General features: G+C 42.8%; 1 protein-coding gene across 4 annotated transcripts in view; it reads right to left on the minus strand.

Moving 5' to 3' along the window:
* KANSL1 (KAT8 regulatory NSL complex subunit 1) overlaps positions 1-9,267 on the minus strand; it is a 180,763-nt gene extending 171,496 nt beyond the window's left edge. For 2 of the 4 annotated variants that reach the window (XM_045044286.1, XM_045044287.1), the window contains exons 1-2: positions 8,351-8,468; positions 7,373-7,510 (exon numbers count right to left, since the gene is read on the minus strand). The gene's annotated coding sequence lies outside the window, so the exon portion shown is untranslated. Of the gene's footprint in view, positions 1-7,372; positions 7,511-8,350; positions 8,469-9,158 lie in introns of those variants that run through there. The other 2 variants (XM_019818040.3, XM_011289278.4) reach the window with 2 other exon arrangements.
* Positions 9,268-20,056: the final 10,789 nt, after the last annotated feature.

A 20,056-nucleotide genomic window follows, 5' to 3' on the forward strand; every position in this document is an offset into this window, starting at 1 on the left:
GGTGGGCCTAGCATGGGAAGAGGCAAAGACAGACACAGGGACAGTGTACCCGAGAGGGCTTCTTCCCTGATAGGCTTTGTGTGCTCTCTGACCCAAGAGACAAAGTCACTGGGGGAAGGGCGATTTCCTTTATAAGCAAGGCAGCTAGCTGTCTGACTTCCAAAGAAGCCCCCACAGTAAGATACTTCCGGAATGATAATGTTAATTAAAATGTTTTATTTGATTCTTTTAGCCCTGTTTCCACTCTCATCTGGCTGCCTCACTTATCAAATTACAATCTAGGCGGAAACATTTCACAAGATGATTTCTAAGGAAGAAAAAAATCCAGCAAAAACTTAAATCACTAGGCTGTCCAGAATAAAAAGATAATTTTTTTAAAAGATAGTATTTTTCAATCTCTTCAAGTCAAGTACCTGCATAATTTTTTGAGCTTCCAGAATTACGATGGCTACTCTTTGTCCTCCAGAGCAAACCAGTCAACAAGGCCCAGCACTGCTCTCCTACTCTCTACCTGACTTTTCTCCCCAACTCCAGCCCCTACCTCTGGTGGTCTGCCTAGGCCTCATCAGCACTCTCTGGCCTAGATGAATGGCTCTTCCTCCCATAGTCCAAACAATTACCCAACACTATGAACTCCTTCTCTTCAGGGTAGGGAGATAGGAGAAGGAATTTAGGAACCAGCCTCTGATGACAACTCACAAAGCAATTTCATAATACGTATTTATCCAGAACAGTCCCAGAGCACCGTAAAAATCTGATAAAAGCAATGGATGCTTCCTCTCCATAAAATGCACAAAAGCAAAACCAGGCTGCCAAAAACTTGTCACTCTTCATATATTTTATCTATAGCAAAGTCCTTCCAGCTATCACTAAAGATCTATTTACTTTTCCTTGGCAAATAATTTATATAAGCTTAGTTTGCCAGTATCCCAACCTACTACAGAAAGAAAGCATTAAAATAGCGGGGAGAGCTGCTGGAGGCTGAAACAAGAACAAGGACAATAACTGCCTGACACTAAGGTAGGAAGTCATGAAAGTAGATGACAATAGACAAAAGAATATAGAAAATAACCCAAGAGTGGGATGCCCCACTGGCTCAGCCAGAAGAGCATGCAACTCCTGATCTCAGGGTCGTGAGTTCAAACCCCAAGTTGGGTATAGAGATTACTTAAAATAAAAAATAAAATAAAATTTGAAAAAGAATAACCCCCCCCCCCAAAAAAAGAAAAAGAATAACCCCAGAGTATGTAATACATACACATTAGTCCACTCACTTATACAGTATATTTTTTTGGTCTCTAAAGGCACATTATATTTTAGCCCAGTACAGTAACTGCTAGGCATAGTGAGGATGTTTCATAATTCTGGATTATTATTAAAAGACATAATTTTGTTCAAGGTGCTTCCTTTAAGGAGGCAGAGAAGCATGTAACACCTTTAGAAAAATTTTCACCTCAATGTTAACTTTTTAAGTCTTAGCACTAGACATTTCAGGAGAAGGAAATCATTAAACAAAGGTGCATACAGGCCAGTGGCGAAAAGTAAGGTTTAAAAACAAAACAGGTTGGCAGCAGCTAGATCATCAGAGGTCTACATCCTACGTTAAAAAGTTTGAACTTTACCCTAACGGCAAATAGGAGAGGAATGGAAGCAGAGGACTAACCAAATCAGTCAAGCCACAGGAGGAACTTGCTCAAGGTCTTGCTATTCCTGGGGGGACCCATTCTGTCTACCCAAAAATGACAGTTTGAAGCCAAATGTTAGAGGATAACCACGCCAGCTTCTTCAAATATGGCATCTGATTGCATAGAAAACACACAGTGAGGAGGCTGTTAATTCCACATTACTGGGTATCCTTAGCTCCCAAACACCTAGAGACAGACACATGGGCCTAAGGAAATCCCAAATACCAATTTCCACAAAGGATGAGACATGGAGAGCAAGACTGTAGTCTTGACCTTAATTTTTCAAATCAGAATTTTACTCAGTTTAAAAAAAAATAATCTAACCTTGTAAAATTTTGATTTTATATAAACCTAAAGTTTCAATGGTAACAAAAATCTATACATAATAAAGATAAATCCATGAGAAGCCTAAGGAAATAATCTACTTCTTTATTTTTTATTTTTTTTTTTTTAATTTTTTTTTTCAACGTTTTTTATTTATTTTTGGGACAGAGAGAGACAGAGCATGAACGGGGGAGGGGCAGAGAGAGAGGGAGACACAGAATCGGAAACAGGCTCCAAGCCATCAGCCCAGAGCCTGACGCGGGGCTCGAACTCACGGACTGCGAGATCGTGACCTGGCTGAAGTCGGACGCTTAACCGACTGTGCCACCCAGGCGCCCCTACTTCTTTAAATCATGTTCCCAATTTGCACCAAAATTTTCATTTCCTATGTATAGATAGTTGTTGAGGGTCTGAGGGTCTGTCACCCATGATGAGGGACGAAAGTCTGTGGGGCTGACAAGGCTACTGGATGTTGTTATGGGTTGAACTGTATGCCCCCAAAAGAGATTTTGGACTCCTGATGCCCACTACAGCAAAACTGGAAATAGGGTCTTTACAGAAGTGATCAAGTTAAAATGAGGCCATTGGGGTGGGCCTTAATCCAGTATGATTGTTATCCTTTTTAAAAGGAGAAATTTTAAACACAAAGACATGCACACAGGGAGAACTCTGTACAAAGACTGAAGTCATGTGGCCACAAGCCAAGGAACTACCAGAAGCTAGAAGAGGCCTGAACAGATCCTGCCCTAGTACCTTCAGAGGGAGCACGTCCCTGCCCTCAGACTTCTAGCCTCCAGAACTGAGACACAATACATTTCTGTTGCTTAAGCAATTTAATTTGTGGCACTTTGTTATGGCAGCCCTAGCAAACAGATATCATAAAGAAAATTAGCAGCTCAAGTTTAGTGAACACACACCAAGTGTTTTTCTAAGAATTTTGCAACAGCAAACTCTTAGTTCTTCTGAAGTCTACCGTGGGATCTAGATACTGTAATTATACCCTCTATACAGATGAGGACACCAAGGCTCTAAGAGGTAAAGGAACTTGCCCAACATCAGCAAGAGCCCCCACTCTTACCACCAGGCTATAAGGAACTATTATTAATAATAATTATTGTAATAACAGTAGTAGTTCACTAAGTCAGATACCATGGCCTTTATAGCTATGATATACACAGCAATGTTAATATTATTTCCAATACAAAGAAAGACTCTGAATCTCAGAGAGGTTAAGAAATTGCCTAAGATCACACAGCCAAGAACATGATAGTGTATCTAACTACCAACATGAAGGAGTAAACAAAGAAAATCTTTTTACTAAAACTTTAAGAGCAAGTAAAACGTGTAAAGGCCTGACCTTCCAATTCAATACTAGAAATATACATCTATAAGCTGAAAATTCGTCAAGATCTCAGGAGAATATGTGTCCTAGATGACAGTACCCTTTGTGTATATATATCCCTTCAGCCACTGTTCAAAGGCCATCTGCTCTCTCAGCTGTGGCCCTGGCTGTTTCTCTGACTTCCAGACACAGGACGAGAAGAGATGTAAAACTGAGATACTGTTTTTGAAGGATTTTGTAAATTTTGTATTAAGTTTTTTTATTTTGATACAAACATCAGAAAGTATAAAAAATATAGTACAGTAAGAAGTCTCCTTCTCATCCTGTGCTCTACCTGCCCAGTTCCTAGACTTAACAGGTAACCAAAGTCACCATTTTGTTTATTCTTCTAAAGTTTTTTTAAGGGCTTATACACCGAGACAATACAAATTTTCTTTTCTCCTTTTTTCTCCTCCAAAACACATAAAGGGTAATATAGCACACATGCTATTCTGCATCTTGCTTTGATCACTTAACTATGTATCTTGGAGACCATTCCATATCATATTGAATTATATTTTAGTTCTGCCCTTTGGTCAAGAATACTTTAATGTTTATTTATTTTTGAGACAGAGAGAGACAGAGCATGAGCAGGGAAGGGGCAGAGAGAGAGAGGGAGACACAGAATGTGAAGCAGGCTCCAGGCTCTGAGCTGTCAGCACAGAGCCCGACGCGGGGCTCGAACTCACGAACTGTGAGATCATGACCTGAGTCGAAGTTGGACGCTTAACCGACTGAGCCACCCAGGCGCCCCTGGTCAAAAATACTTAAAAAAAAATTTTTTTTAATGTTTTTATTTATTTTTGAGACACAGAGAGACAGAGCATGAGCAGGGGAGGGGCAGGGAGAGAAGGAGACACAGAATCTGAAGCAGGCTCCAGGCTCTGAGCAGTCAGCACAGAGCCCGATGTGGGGCTGGAACTCACGGAGTGTGAGATCATGACCTGAGCTGAAGTCAGATGCTTAACGGACTGAGCCACCCAGGCGCTCCTGGTCAAGAATACTTTTTACTTGCTTCCATCATAGTTCAATCACAATTCAAACACAAGGCAACCAGCAGTCCGTAAAGCAACCTGAGGCAAGTGATGGTGGTGTCATAGCACATGCCAGGGCCCATACAGCTCTTCTCCCAGCCCCTCATCTTTTCTTTGCTCCTTTCTCCAACTTGCCCATTTCTCCTCCCCCTCCTCTCCATTCCTATCCCATCTCACCCATGTCCCAACCCTGACCACTGGACCTAGGAACATCAAACATCATCCATAGTGCTTACTCATGGCTAGCAGTGAAAAAGCTGTAGATCCCTGATATATATAAAGGGGTACATAATCTCCATGGGAATTTTTTTTTTAACATTTATTTATCTTAGAGAAAGAGAGAGAGAGAGAGAGACAGAGCGCAAGTGGGGGAGGGGCAGGGAGAGAGACACACACACACAGAATCCGAAGCAGGCTCCAGGCTCTGAGGTGTCAGCACAGAGCCCGACATGGGGCTCAAACCCTCAAGCCATGAGATCATGATGTGAACCGAAGTCAGATGCCCAAGTGACTGAGCCACCCAGGCGCCCCATTTTTTTTTTTAAGTTTATTTATTTTCAGAAAGAGAGAGAGCATGTGCACGAGCTGGAGAGGGGCAGAGAGGGAGAAAGAGAGAGAGAGGGAGAGAGAAAGAGAGAGAGAATCCCAAGCAGGCTCCCAGCTATCAGCACAGAGCCTGAGTCGGGACTTGATCCCACAAACAGTGAGATCATGACCTGAGCCGAAAAAAAGAGCTGGCCACCCAATCAACTGAGCCACGCAGGCACCACTCCATAGTAATTTCTAATTAACAACAGTGCCTTAACCGCCTTGAGGAGTTTTTGTTTGGCATTCTTTTCCTTTTGTTATCTTTCCTTTGGTACTTTGGTTGGTGAAAAGGGTGCGTATTGGCGCTATTTTCTAAATGCATGGAAACAAGCACATACTCAGGTCTAACATGTAAGTAATGCCTGATATAACTGGAGTTCATTCTGAAATATGACAATCAGAAACAAAATATATGAGCTATAAGAAACAAACATTTTGTTTCCAAAGTATACATTTTAATTAGCCGACCATTTTTTTTTTTTTTTTACTTAAAAATAAGCAGCTGTAATCTGAAAATATATCTCAGAAACATTTTAAGGACATTCACAACAAAAGAGAGAGTTCTCTCTCCCTTTTTTATTTTCTATCCTTCAAATTCAATATCATCCTCTTCTTCCCAAAAGCTGCCCTTTTTTTCCTGCCCAGATCAAACACTATAGCTTTCAAGATGGTTTGTTTCTGTTTTGTTTTAAGTAATAAAAGGAATAGGAGAATGATAGCAAACAAATTTGTTTAGACTCAAAAGAGGTCTTCCAGTGATCAAAGAACTGGTGAGGGACGTAAGATTAAGGCAGCCACACAGTAGGTAACAGGTGGTAACTCACACAGTATGGAACGCTCACTTCCATTCTGTTTGCCTGCCAAGCCAGAGGCCTTTCGTACAACTTCAGAGGTTGCTGTGGGACTATATTGTAACACACCAGGTTCAGCGATTTAGAGTTAACATTTTAAACATCATATACATCTTCAAAACCAGGCTTCTAAGTACCTAATAGCTTAGTTAAAACTAAGGTGACTGTAAAATAAAATCTGATATATTGGGTCTCAATTTCCTTAGATTTCTAGAGAACTGGTACCCATTCATAGCCCCTTGCCTACTTCCTGAAGATAATAGGGGCCACCAGGTCCTGGCACTAAACACTCGGTGCCAAAGAAAAATACTCTTGTACAAGGTCCTCTAATTCTCATGGGTTCAGGACTGCTGGCTGGATTCCCCATGCAACCCCTCCAACTCTACAAAGAGGATGGCTGGCAACAGTGTCACTTTGGCTTCCTTTATACTAATATAAGCACTCATTATCCAACAATAGCAGCTGGAACATAAATGAAGATGAGAATTCAGTCTACATTGACCTAAAGATTTCCCTCAGTCTAAATATTTAGTTACACAGACTGCATTATTCTCTGATTTTTCCACTGCACTAACTTGGAATTCCACAGGGCAGACCACCACACAATAGTCTCAACTACACTAGGATCTAGCTCAAAAGGAAGGCAACCTGTGCCACCTGGTAAAGCTGGCAGAGGGTATCCATCATTCCTTACCTTTCTCTCTCCATCATTCCTCCCATTTTCCTCCCTACATATGTCTTAAGCTTTACCCTCTGTTTAGTCCTAACGCAAAGTCCTTTGACCACCTATGTACAAGAGACAGAAGGAACCAAGAGACTGGAGGACCATGATTATCAATGAGGGCTTTTTCATCTCAAGATCATCGAAGCCACACCGCCCAAGAAATTTATCTTGTGAGATGAAACTCGACACAAAGTGCTACCCGTTTGAGAAAAATAGTGTAAATTCAAATGCACAGGACCAGGGGGCAGTAGGAGAACCCTCCAACAGAGTACGGGTAAACCAACAGGTCTTAGAACGTTCTCATCTACTTACTATATGAAGTTTCAGAGTAAACAAATGGTTAATGACACATCTTTTGTAACACATGAATCAGCTACAGATTTGCAACAGTGGGACACACCCTAGTACCTATGACTCTAAAGTACCTGTTTGAAAGTAGACCTGGATGTTTGACTGTCAATCCATCCTATGAGATTGGAACAGAATTTTTACAACTGTGTGTGGGTTGTCATGATTTAAAGTTAAAAAGTAAACACATCATTATAATGGAAGTTAATCTGAGAACTTCCCTAATACTTTAACACCAATAATCAAGAACAGTAAGTAGCCAAAGTAAGGAGTAACTAATCAGTCCTGGAAGCACACACAATAGGAGTTCTGGAAGGGAAAGGAGTGTCAGACAAGAGGGCTGAAGAGCTGCAAATTCAAGGATTTTAGAATATTCTCAATTCTAAAGAAAAAAAAAATAAAATGAGAACTTTAATTTTAAAAACAACACATCTTACCTTGAGAGGCATCCAAAGAGCAGTCATAGTGTCAGAAGAGTTCAGACAATACTCAGAAATGAGCAAGAAGGGAATCTCTGTAGTCCCTCAGCCACCAAGTATGAGCAGGTAGGAAAATTTTTTGTTTCAAGAAGGTATCTGAAAGAGAGGACTTTCAGTGAGACTGAAAACTAATCAAGAAGCCAACAGTTTAAGCTATCTGGACAGAAATTCAAAGTACTATTTGCCTTACCATCCTAAAAAGATGTACAAAACACAGTCCGCTTAGAAAAGGGCAAATGTGTGTATGTATATCTCCATCTATATGCAGAAATGTATTTTACATAAAATGTGGATTAAATGTGTAACACTTTAGATAACATAAAATTGCTTATCAAATAAATAATTGGAAAACCAAAAACCCAGATGAAAAAATGATTATCCAGGGTACTTCAAAAACACTATTGAAAAGTGATTTGTTAACGGACCATCTAAAAAGACCCTTGCCACATTTAATTTTATCCAATAAATTAAAACCTCTCTGATCATCCTGATGGTCCTAAATTTTATGAAATTTAAGTTTCAGAGCCCATTCTACATGAAAAATCTATTCTTGACTTAAGTGCTGCAAGCAAATAAAAGGCCCTTCTTTCCTAGGGATCTTTAAAAGCAGACCAAACAACTTAATTTTGAGGATGGGGAGCAGGCAAGTTTATGTGGAGGAAGGAAGATGGATTAAATGACCTCTTGTCGGATCCTTGTTCAAGTCCTAGGCCTGGATGAAAATTCCAGCTTAACCAGTTACTGTTTCGCTTAAAATGGAGGCTTGCCCGAGCAGGGACAAAAAAAAAAAAAAAAAACAAAACACACACACACACACACACACACACACACAAAAACAAAAAAAAAAAACCCAGCACCCCCACCCCGCAAAAATAAATTTTGAAAAATCAAAGGCTACAGTACCCTGATTTCTTAAGAAAAATTAAAAATAAAAACCTCTGGAGTAGATTTGTTCTTGCTATGCGCTTGTCACTTCTGCTTCGAAGACTTGGCATCACTTTCCTCACCGCTCATCGGATTTGGGGGGAGGGCGGAGTCGGGGCGGGGGGGGGGGGGAGTTTGACTCTTGACCCAAGTCTCAGGAGGGTTTAATAGCCCCTCCAAGATCCTCACCGCAAAAGCCAAGGGGAGAAGAGAAAGGGGAGAGCCCGAGTTCCCACCCCTCCCCCCACCTTGGACCCTAGTCCCAAACCTAGCCCCCCCACCTTCCCGCTGAGGGGCGACTCCTTCGGCCCCATCCCCATTGTTAGGGTGGGGGCGAGTGGGGGAGTGGGCTCAGGGCAGGGGCGCCGGCGGCCGTTGCCCCGGCTTGCTTCAGGAGGGGCGGCCCGCGGGATGCAGCTTCCCTTCCTCTCCGCGTCGGTCCGTCCCACCTCGGCTCGGCCTGGCGCCCCGGGCTCTGCTCGGCGCCCCCGGCCCCGGGCCCAGCCCCGGCCCGCCTCCGGGCAGCCAGGGCCCCCCGGCCCCTCGGCCCGCAGCCGGCGGCCCAGGCCTGCGGGTGGGCGCGGGGCGGGGGTCCCGGTGCCCCACACACGCGTCCCCGCTCCCCCAGCCCAGCCGCTTCCAGGGCCCTCGGCGGCGCCCGTTCCCCGGGCCCTTCGGCCCCCTGCCTCCCGGCCGGGCCTCCCCCTCAAACTCCCGCAGTCGGGGCCGCCTCCCCTTCCCCACCATCACCCCTACCGACTCGTGCCCCCACCCCCCCGGGCACCAGTGCCAACGGCGACTCCCCCGGCCCCGGACCTACCTGCACGGCTCAACCAAGCCTAGAAGTGGGGGCGGGGAAACCTTCCGCCCTCCTCTGTCTCCCATTGGCCCTTCCGGGGCACATCGCGAGCGCCATTGGCTGATGGGGGATGTCCGTCAGAGCGCTGGGGCGGGACAGAGTGGGGAGAGGGATGCTGGTGCCTCGGCGTCTCCGTCTCTGTGTATCTCGCTGTCTCTGTCTCTGTCTGGGCTCTTGGAAACGAGAGACATTTGGACAAGAGGACTGGAAGGGGGCCCGAGGCGGGAGGAATAGAAATAGGAGCCCTGGCAGAGCTTCCCACCAGTCTGCCACTCCAAACCCCTACCTAAGTGCCCTGTAGATCCTCTTCTCCATCACCCCCAACCCCGGCCCCTCACCCCTGTAGGTTCTTCATCCAGGAAGCGACGCGATGAAAACTCGAGGCCGGAAGGCCACAGGGGGAGATTTTATACATATACATAAAACATACACGTACCAGTACTTATATATAAAGTCAACCACGTATATGGTCACGAGGGCCTGGAGAGGAAAGGGCACTCATCTTGCAAACAGGGAAGGACTTGAGATAAAGCCAAAAATAAGAAGGGATCAAAAATCACTCTAGGAGCTAGGAACAGTGGTTTCCTCCTGGGAGGGGAACTGAGTGCCTAGGAGACCAGGTGGGAGGAAGACTTAACGTTTCACTACATATCCTTTTGTATCTTGGGATTTTTGTGCCATTCACAAAGGTTCCAGGGTTGTTGTTGTTGTTGTTGTTGTTTAATCTATTGATTTATACCTGTAAATAATTCGAAGGCCACAAAGCCAGGAGGACAGACAAGATGGTCGTCCAGGCAAAGTGGGACAACATGCAGGTGTGGAGAGGAATCGTAGTTTTTAATATGTTCCTTCCAGATATCCGTGATAAAAGCAAGTGGCGATGTCCCAGAGGCAGGTGGGGTTATGGAACTGGGAGAGGGTGGGCAATCTGGACTAGGGGAGATTTCCAGTTCTCCACCAAAATATGGTGATCAATGACATGCTAAAGGATAAACTTCCCACAGAAGCTTAAAAAGACACCCGCAGTTAAAGTCAGGAAGATGAGAAGAAACAGGTGATCAGCGAGGTAAGAAAAACAATGCATGTTGAAAATTAAGGGAAGGAGGATCTCTGGAAAAATAGAATAATAGAAACCGTGAGAGCCTCACCAGGCTTGAGGGTCACTTCAGGGACCCTCTTCAGGGTCATTCAAGAAGAAGGAAAGCCAAGAAAACACCTGTAAAGCAGAGTTCTTAACTTTTTCAAACAGCGGAAGCTTTTGGCAGTCTGGTGAAACATATGGACCCTTCGCAAAATATTTTGAATGCATAAGAAACATACCTACAAATTCAAAGGAAGCCAATTATATTAAAACAAAATATTTTTAGAAGTGTGATATAGTAATATATATGCTTTATATTAATGTATTAAATAACAAGATCTAATGGCAGGCCTAATCACCACCATAATTTTGAGGCAGTAGATGAGCATAAATAATATTTCAAGATATTTGCAACAACTGTCATAAAATAGGAAAACAGCTATGATTTCTGTTAACGACAAGGTCACAGGTACCACTAATACTGCTTGGCTTGTTGTCTCCACCCGGAATTGAAGGTAATGCTAATTTTCATTAGACCTTGGCAAATAAAGGCATATTACTTTTCCTGATCAAAGTTCATGAGTTTCCTAATCTGTGGACAGATTAAAAAAACGATACCCTACAAAACAGACGGTCAAGAAAAACAAAAAACAAAAAACAAAAACCGATACCCTAAAGAAATCATTCTTCCCACCCTCCACACTTCCACATAGGAATGTGACTCTGTCACCCCTTGTCTCCGTCTCTCTCTTCCCTTCCCCCACTTGCTCCCAGCACTCTCTCTGACTGTTCACAGATGTCTAATGTCCCTGTGACACAAAGAACAAGAGGTTCTGAATGACATTTGGAAGAGAGGTACACACATCTTGTCTTTCCTCAGAGAACAAAGAGAAAGTTATGGGGTATGTTGCGGATGTGATAAGATGATGAAAAGGAGCCCAGGATGGGGTATCATTAATGCCCAAGAGGGAAAACACATTATAAACAGAAAACATCTGTATCAGCTTAGAAAAAACTGTTTCCCTGAGTTGATGAATTTTGCTTAAATCAGTCCTAGAAAACATCTTCAATCCAGCTCCTTTATTTCATCTGTCTGTAAAGTGGTGGAGGGAAAATAGTACCTACCTCCTACGGTTTTATGAGTATTAAATAGTTAATACACATAATGGATGTAAAATAGTACCTGACACAGGCTAAACACTCAATTTTAATGATTATTGTTGTTGTTGTTGTTTTATATTTAGCCTCTTGCAAACCAGGTCATTCCATGAAAATTTCTGGTATGATTATTTGTATTAATGCAAATGAGTAGCGATAAGGGGTTAACCCTGAACACTTGTTTTTCATTTAAATTCTTCAAAATTAGAATGCTCTACTACTCCAGTTACATTTTCATTCCTCTAGTGGGGGAAAAACCTCAGTGCCTCTTTAAAAGGATTGTAAACTCAGAAAAATATTCTGGCTACTCATATTACAAAGAGCTAATGTCCATAATCCTGTATCTAAAGACTTTCTACAAATCAATAAAGGCCAGCAATCCTCATACCCTGCTAGTGAGAATGTAAACTAGTACAGCCACTTGGGAAGACTGATATACTCGAAGACAATTGGAGATATGAATACTCGAACCCAGCAGTCCCACCACTGGATACATATTATAAGGAAATACAGAATTTTATGTGTTGGAATTACTGTACAAGAACATCCATAGCAGCACTGTTCCTCAGTGCCCCAGACTAGAAACATTCCAAATGTCTACAAACAGATAACCATAAAATGGTTAAGTCGTGGTATATATGAGCAATGAAAATTAAGAAATTATGATTATGTCGTAGTCAACAACACGAATAAATTCTTACAAAGGTAATATTGAACACAAAATAGCAAGATACAAACAGTATATATAGTGTGAGTCCATTTATATAAAGTTCAAAAGCAGGCAAGACCAAACTATATTGTTGAAGGATGCATATGCAGGTGATAAAATTCTAAGGAAAAGGAAGTGAATACAATAAAAGCCCGGAGGGCCAGTAGGGGGCAGAGGGAATTTTGTCTGGGAGTGGGGGTTGTTCTCAGGGGCTGGCAATGTTCTACTTTTTGATCAGGTAATAGGGTGAACAAGTACTTGCTCTATAACTATTTGTTAAAAGGTACTAAAAAAGTTTTATATATTTTTTCTGTATGTATGCTACGTTTCACAGTGAAAATATTTTTAAAAATAACATCTCTTTAGAAAAATGGACAAAACGGGGCGCCTGGGTGGCTCAGTCCGTTAAGCGACCAACTCTTAGTTTCAGCTCAGGTCATGATCTCACCGGTTGTCCGACTGAGCCCCGTGAGAGGCTCCGTGCTGGTGGTGTGGAGCCTGCTTGGGATTCTCTCTCTGCCTCTCTCTCTGTCCCTTCCTTGCTCGTGCATGCACGCTTTCTCTCTCAAAATAAATAAACTTTTTAAAAAAGAGAAAGAAAAACAAACAAAAGATATGACAGAAATTTCACAAAAAGGAAAATAGTAATGACTCTGAAACTAAAGATGCTCACCTTCTCTAAAAGACCTGCATTTAAAACTCCACTATTTTCATCTAACAGGTCATGAAGATAAACAACATTTGCTAATGCATTGTGTTGACAGTGGAGAAGGAAATAGCTATTTCATATATCATTGGAGAAAATATAAGTTGTTCCAATATCTACAGAGGGCAATTAGGCAATAGACATCAAAATGATAAATGCAAACAACTCTTTAATTCAGAAATCCTCTCTCTAGAAATGTATTTATTTATTACCCCAATAGTTATTGAGCACCTACTATGTAACAGGCACTGTTTTATGCTCTAGAATTTAACTTGCTGATATATTCTTTGAAAAGTTTGGAAATATGAGGCTATTTATTTCATTCTTACCATGGAGTGGTTTATGAGGAGGAAGGTTTGAATCTCAACCTAGAATATATATAATTACAATTATATCAGATCACATTAAATAAAAAGAAACAAAGCATAACAAGTATTTTCCCTACCTCCAAATTTTCAGATAATCTGTATAAACGCAGTTATCTGTTTGTTTTGAATTGTTTGTAATAACAACAGATGAGGAAAATAAAAGCTAAGTGCACATCATTACAGGACTGGTTCAATAAATTATGATTTGAAGGCTTCATTGGCCTGTGACCCTGTGCAAGCACACACACACCTTCTGCTGATACCACTTTGAAACTCAACAATTTTACTTTTGAACCTGGGTTTTGTACGGGAAGTATGATGGGGCAATGAAGCAAACGTATGAGCGGAGGTGACAGGCACAATTAGGTGTCACCATTCTTTGCCATCCCATTCACAAATAGCATTGGTGATGGCCCATGAACACAGAATTCTGGTGGGTCCGTGATACACAGGAGCTCAGCAAAACTCAAAGTGAGTGCAAGGTAAGTGTGTTACATGGATGACTGAAGAGATGGGCCCTGAGAAGCCATGCTTTCCATTCAAACTAGAACTTGCTTCAAACGCAGAAAGAAGACAGTGGTATTCTAGGAAACACGAAAAACCAAGGACACACATCCTATCTTTTCTTACTGGTGTTACTTCTCCGTATAAGCCCATCACTCTTGCTAAAAGGATGCAGAAGGAGAAGGCAGCCAAGTCAGTGTTCCTTACCCTTTCCGTCCTTCGTTCCTCATCAGTAAGTGAAAAGCAACATGTTGGTAGAATGTGTGTGTATCAAAAAGTGAAATCAAAACATTTGAGTTACTTTATTCAGAGTCCCCACTGTCCTGGTAAGAACAAAATGCACATCTAAGTAAAAGCTACAAAATATAAATTGTATAATTTCGGTGTCTCAACATAGGAGTTAAATGACTTTAAAACTGGAAGACTGGCATCACACAACATAAAGACGGATGGTGTAATTCATACTAATGATTTAAATTTTTAATTTTTCTTTACTTAGATGACATAGCAAATGAAAAACACCACGACAAATCAAGACAGAGACCATGAAAGAAAAGAAAAGGCTTTATATTTTAGTACCTTTAATGGTAACTCTTTCCTGCTTTTTGAATAAAGGGATCCACATTTTCATTTTACATTGGGTTCCTCAAATTAGGTAGCTGGTCCTGTCCATTGCTTACTAATTTTGTGACATTGGGCAAGTTACTTAAATGGTCAGTACCTCAGGTACCATTTCTGCATAATAATCATACCTATCTTATAGCATTGTTGAGAGGATTAAATATGCTAATTGAAGACAATTAGAATAGTGTTTAGCTTCTACATAAATATTAAATGTTATTGTTATTGCTGTCTTTCTATTATCAAATATGCAATGGAATAGCATTCAGCCATTAAAAAAAGGAAGTCTACCTACATGCCCTGATAGAGCATTATCTCTGAAATATATTAGGTGAGAAAACAAAAAAGGTATATAAACAATGTTTATGATGTGATTCCATTTGTGGAAGGAAGGAGAGGAAAAAATGTTTTTACATATGTACTTGTATACACTTAAAACATGTTCCTGGAGAGGCACCTGGGTGGCTCAGTTGGTTAAGCGTCTGACTTCGGCTCAGGTCGTGATCTCACAGTTGGTGAGTTCGAGCCCCACATCTGGTTCTGTGCTGACAGCTCGGAGCCTGGAGCCTGCTTCAGATTCTGTGTCTCCTTGCGCTCTGTCTCTGTCTCTCTCTCAAAAATAAATAAACATTAATGATAATAAAAAAAAAGAAAGCATATTTAAAAAAATAAAAAAATAAAACATGTTCCTGGAAGGATATACAATTAAATAACAGTGGTTGCTTCCAAGGAGAGAAGAACAAGTAGCTGGGAGATGAGGAAATAGGAGAATTTTTCTCTCCTTAGACTTTTTTTTTAGTGTTTATTTATTTTTGGGAGAAAGAGAGACACAGCACAAGCAGGAAGGGGCAGAGAGAGATGGAGACATAATCAGAAGCAGGCTCCAAGCTCTGAGCTGTCAGCACAGAGCCCGATGTGGGGCTCGAACTCACAAACCATGAAATCATGACCTAAGCCAAGATCAAGAGTAAGACGCTTAGCCAACTGAGTCACTCAGGCGCCCCCAAGAACAGGAGTTTAAATTCTAATCCACAGTATCTAAAGTAAACTTGGACTTTCCATCCCTTTTTTTTTAATATGAAATTTATTGTCAAATTGGTTTCCATACAACACCCAGTGCTCATCCCAACAGGTGCCCTCCTCAATTCCCATCACCCACCCTCCCCTCCCTCCCACCCCTCATCAACCCTCAGATTGTTCTCAGTTTTTGAGAGTCTCTTATGGTTTGTCTTCCTCCCTCTCTAAATTTTTTTTCCTTCCTCTCCCCCATGGTCTTCTGTTACGTTTCTCAGGATTCACATAAAAGTGAAAACATATGGTACCTGTCTTTCTCTGTATAACTTATATCCCTTAGCATAACACTCTCCAGTTCCATCCATGTTGCTACAAAAGGCCATATTTCATTCTTTCTCGTTGCCACGTAGTATTCCATTGTGTATATAAACCACAATTTCTTTATCCATTCATCAGTTGATGGACATTTAGGCTCTTTCCATAATTTGGCTATTGTTGAAAGTGCCGCTATAAACATTGGGGTACAAGTGACCCTATGCATCAGCACTCCTGTATCCCTTGGGTAAATTCCTAGCAGTGCTATTGCTGGGTCATAGGGTAGATCTAGTTTTAATTTTCTGAGGAACCTCCACACTGTTTTCCAGAGCGGCTGCACCAGTTTGCATTCCCACCAGCGGTGCAAGGGGGTTCCCGTTTCTCACATCTGCTCCAGCATCTATAGTCTCCTGATTTGCTCATTTTAGCCACTCTGACTGGCATGAGGTGGTATCTGAGTGTGGTTTTGATTTTATACATATAGAGAAAATCTTTGTGACTAGGCAGAGCAGGCGAGGTTAAGGAGCCTGTGCTAGTCCCAGATTGGCTTGTTTGGCACTAGATTGGGATAACCTCCCCTGCGAGGTACTGTGCTGGAGGAGCTACAGTGAGTGGGAAAACCGAATTCCATCCTTACCAAGTAATTGCACTACTCTGTGTTGAGAATTAAGGTAACAGAGGGTCTGGTGACCATGAGCGCATATCTTAGGGGAGCAAGCAAATTCTGTCCCCAAGTCTTATTACTCCGACAATTGCCCTTCGATCTTATGACATAATAATAATGGCTCGTGTTTTCTGGTCAAAGATGACACATCTGAACCATTATCAAAAGACCTGTTCCTTGGGGCACCTGGGTGACTCAGTGGGCTCAGTGTCTGACTCTTGGTTTCAGTTCAGGTCATGATGTCATGGTTCATCAGTTTGAGTCCCATGTCCAGCTCTGTGCTGATGGCATGGAGTCTGCTTGGGACTCTGTCTTTCCCTCTCTCTGCCCCCGCCCCCACCTCCTGTGTGCGCTGTCTCTCTCTCTCTCAAAATAAATAAACTTAAAAGAATGTATATACATAAAATAAATAACACCTGTTCCTCAAGTTTGGTGGATCCATTCCCCTGCATCTGGGGGCCTCACTGTGATCAGTCAGTCTGTCAACGTCAGGAGCCAGGATGTAATTCGGGGCCATGTAACTCGGGGCCATGTAACTCACTAACAGTTAGGTTTTAAAGCAGTGCTTTTACTATGTAGGATCTGAGGCAAATATTTTTTTTAAATAATCTCTACACCCAACATGGGGCTCAAACCTACAACCCCAACATCAAGACTTGCATGCTCTACTGAGTGAGCCAGCCAGGTGCCCCTGAAGCAAATATTTAATAACTATGTCTCAGTTTTCCAATACTAATACCCACCTCCTAGGGTTGTTGTAAAGATTAACACAGATAAAGTCTCGTACCTACTAGGTGCTCAACGCAGGCTGACTGATGCTGCTGGCACTCAGACATTAGGACTCCGGCCGTCTGGATTAAAATATAAGACATGAGATCCTGAGTTGAACATACTGCCCCCGTGTCCATTCATTTGTACTGATTTTCCTTGACAATATCATTTTGTCATTGCCTTTTATTTGTCATTTCCTCTTATTCCCCCTGTCAACTTAGTTAAGTGATCACTTGGCAATGCTATTCAGCAGGGCTGGAGTACAATGCAAGTAGATAGAATATACATTGATTCTATTTATTCCTAAGCGATAGCACAGGTCACTGGGTTCTGCCTCCTGAGTCCCAGTAGCTGACTGCTGCCTGCTTTCAGCAATTAGGTTTTCTGTCCATCTCAACCTCAGTAGCCATTACAGACATCATTATTGAGGACCAGCTATGTGACAGGCACTGCCAGGGCCCAATGCAGTGATAGGACGGGGCCCTTGCCTTCAAAGTTTGCACAGGGGTGGGGAAAACAGGCAAGAATAGGCAAAGCCCCTGGAATGGGCTAAGGGCTGAGATAAAGGGCACTTGGGGACGAGGTGGGAGAGGGGAAATTACGGGGGGCAATGAGAGACAGCACCCGCTTTCCAGAAATCGGTAGTTCAGCATGGCGGAAGCATGGCGTTCGAAAAAGGAAACCGGAAGGCATCAATTTGGGGTCGTGGTTCTCAAACTTGAATGTGCATGAAACCACCCGTGTGAAAACAGACTCCTGGGCTTCATCCCTGGAGATTCTGACTTAGTTGGTTGGAGGGAGGCTACCAGCAAGGGCTGCTGGTCTGAGGGTCGTCCTCTGAGGAGCACTGATCTAAAGAGGGGTAGGGTCAATTGCAGAGAACTGCAATATTGTGCACAGAGGTGTGTGCTTCACCCTAAGCGGGGGAGGGAGGAGCGCCTCTGAGGAGTGTAAGCCTGCAAGAGACACAGGGTCACAGTTACCTTTTAGGAAAATCACTCTCACTCTGCACGCAATATGAAAAACTCGAGAGAAAGCAAGACTGGAGTCAGGGAGTGCAGTTGGGGGCTGCTGCGAAAAACCCTGGAGAAATCGCAAGGAACTGAAATAAGACATTGTCAGTTATCCCTTGCCCTGGGTCGCCGCGGCTAATACACTTGCCCTTAAATGTTTTTGACTCGTGTCCCCGGGGTAGCTGCCTCCACTTTGGGAGAGTTCCGAGTTGGGAGGAGTAAAGGCGAGCCATTCCGCTCCCTTCGGCACTAGGAACCTGTACAGGGAATGCAAGCCGTGTCTTTCAGGCAAGCACTGCTGAGCCAGGCAGCGGAAGATGGGGCCAAAGCTAAAACACCATGAAATTCTCTTACCAAGATCCAGATTTTTTTTTTTTTCCCTCAACTGACCCGTTGGGCCTGGTTGCTGGAAACTGCTGACCCGTCTTCAATTCCGGTCAAGTTGACCACTTTTGCCCGTTTATTCACTGCTTTGGTGGAGGGATGGACTTTTGGGGTTTGCTGCTGTGCCATTTTCACCAGAGTCCTCCATGAAGTTTCGTAGTTTCCAGTGTACAAGTCTCGCACTCCTTTGGCTAAAGTCATTCCTATGATTGTCTGTTGTTGTTTCCTGCTGCTATTGTAATGGAATTGCTTTCTTAATTCCATTTTCAGATGTTTTTCATTGTTCGTTGCTAGTGTGTAGGAATACAATTGATTTTCGTGTGTTGATCTGTTATCCTACAGCCTCTCCAAACTCACTGGTTGATTCCAACAGTTTGGGGGATGTTTTGGCAAATGAGATCATGTTCTCTGCAAGTAAAAATGATTTTACTCCTTTTCCTTCCATTTCGGATACCTTTTCTTTCTCTCTCACGATGATTGCTCTGACCAGAAGCTGCAGTGCAATGCTGGATAGAAGTGGCAAGAGTGGGCAACTTTGTGTTGTTCCTGGTCTTAGGAGAAAAACTTTTTTTTTTTTAATGGTTATTCATTTTTGAGAGACAGAGACAGAGTGCAAGCGAGGGAGGGGCAGAGAGAGAGAGGGAGACACAGAATCCAAAGCAGGCTCCAGGCTCTGAGCTGTCAGCACGGAGCTCGACATGGGGCTTGAATCCACAAACCATGAGATCATGACCTGAGCCGAAGTCAGATGCTTAACCGACTGAGCCACCCAGGCGCCCCTTAGGAGAAAAACTCTTAACAGCCTCTGCTCTACAGCAGTATGTTCTGGGGGTGAGTGGCAACTGCGAACAGTCACAGGCTCTACCATCTCCTATAATAGCTTTAATACCCAGGCGCTATGGCCTGAATTGTGTCCCTTCAAAATTCGCCTGTTGGAGCCCTCCCCCTCAATGTGACTGTTTTGGGAAACAGGATCTTTTTGGAAATAGTACAGTTCAATGAGATCAGATAGGTACGTTCCCGATCTGATAGGATTGGTGTTTCTATGAGAAGAGGCAAGTGGGATCCCTCTCTCTCCTGCCATGCGAGGATACCACAGGAAGGTGGCCATGTGCAAGCCAGAAAGAGAGTCCTCACCAGAAACCAAGCCCTGCCCATATCTTGATTTTGGATTTTCCAGTCTCCAGAACTGCAAGAAAATTAATTTCTGGTGTTTAAGCCCTCCAGCCTATGGTATTTTGTTATGGTGGTGGAGCCAGCTAAGCCCTGGGTCTGCATCACTCAATTTCTGGCAACATTCTAGTTTCTCTCTCAGCCCCTGGTTTAAATGATTGTGAAGCCAAGACTAGTTTGGAAAAAAGAAAATCAAAATGGGTTTGTGTGTGTGTGTGTGTGTGTGTGTTTTGTTTAGTTCTTAATTTTTTTTAATGTTTGTTTATTTTTGAGAGAGGGGGAGAGAGACCACGAGTGGGGGAAAGGCAGAGAGAGAGGGAGACAGAAAATACAAAACAGGTTCCATGCTGTCAGCACAAAGTCCGATGCAGGGCTCGA

Source organism: Felis catus, chromosome E1, assembly GCF_018350175.1.
Source record: "Felis catus isolate Fca126 chromosome E1, F.catus_Fca126_mat1.0, whole genome shotgun sequence".
In the NCBI taxonomy this organism is placed as follows: Eukaryota; Metazoa; Chordata; class Mammalia; order Carnivora; family Felidae; genus Felis; species Felis catus.